Genomic DNA, 1,098 nt, shown 5'->3' with positions numbered 1-1,098 from the left:
ACCCACCTCTTGGCTTTCCTCTTCTTGGCCCCGTCAAAGCCCAGGCTCTAGCCAAGTGTGGCTCTGAGTCGTGGCTTTGAGCAGCCTCAAAACCCCACTGAGAAAACACCAGCCCTCCCGAGATTCCCCAAATCTTCCTGGGAATTACTCCCCCCTCCCGCCGTCCGCGGATTTCCACATCTAACGCTCAAGGGAACTCCCTGTGGGAAGAAAAGAGAATGGAATTTGACAGTTGCGTGGACCTCCAAACTACCTTATTCAGAAGGAGCCGAGGTGCCTTAGAGACTCCCCCAGTAATGTCCACATGCCCTCACCCTCGAGCCAGACGCCACACACACACACACAGATTCTTACTTTTAAGTCAGAACGCTGTTCGTTCCGCAAAAGCTAGTTTAAAAAAAGTTCCCTCCCCCCCAATCTCAACCTGAGTGCAGTGCCGGAGACCCTCCCATAGAGAAATGTTGACGCCTCTACCACCGCTTGGGTACTTGGGAAACAAAGAGCAAAGAAGGGTCGGGTCGCATCTCCCATCCCCCCGCCCATAAGTGAGCTTGTTGAAAAGTTGATTGACACTAGGAAATTCGTAAATCTTTGACTAGTTTGTTAGCTTTTTTTCCAAGGGAACTTTTTGCAGTGAGTAAACTGCATGAATAATACCCTGGTATGTAAGGAGGAGGAAGATGATTTCCTAGTCTTGAGGTTAACTGCAATGCCCTAAGAAGGAAGAAACTGTGACTTAATAGGGCAGGGTAGTTGTTTTCTAGGGCAACAATAGGAATCAGTCTGTCAACAAATATTTTTTGAGGGTCAGACTTAACAAATGATAGCTTCAGAGACTGCACAACGTCAAGGGGAAGACAGCCCCAGCTCTCCAGCAGCTCAGTCTGGGAGGAGACACAGAGAAGGGCAGAGGCACTGGGAGAAAAGAACTAAGATGATTAAACTGGGGAGTCATGGGAGACCTTCCTGGGAAATGTACTGCAGGATAAACTGAAGACAAAGGGGGAGAGGTGGAAAGGGGCCAAGGAGCAGAAGCCGCTTGGGCAAAGGCTGGACAGCCAGAGAGAATGGCCTTGGTATGTGTCTATGGCCGAGGAG

Source organism: Neophocaena asiaeorientalis, unplaced genomic scaffold (genome assembly GCF_003031525.2).
Source record: "Neophocaena asiaeorientalis asiaeorientalis breed wild unplaced genomic scaffold, Neophocaena_asiaeorientalis_V1.1 scaffold118, whole genome shotgun sequence".
Classification (NCBI taxonomy): domain Eukaryota; kingdom Metazoa; phylum Chordata; class Mammalia; order Artiodactyla; family Phocoenidae; genus Neophocaena; species Neophocaena asiaeorientalis.
The sequence above is the reverse complement of the archived record's forward strand: the minus strand, read 5'-3'. Positions refer to the sequence as shown.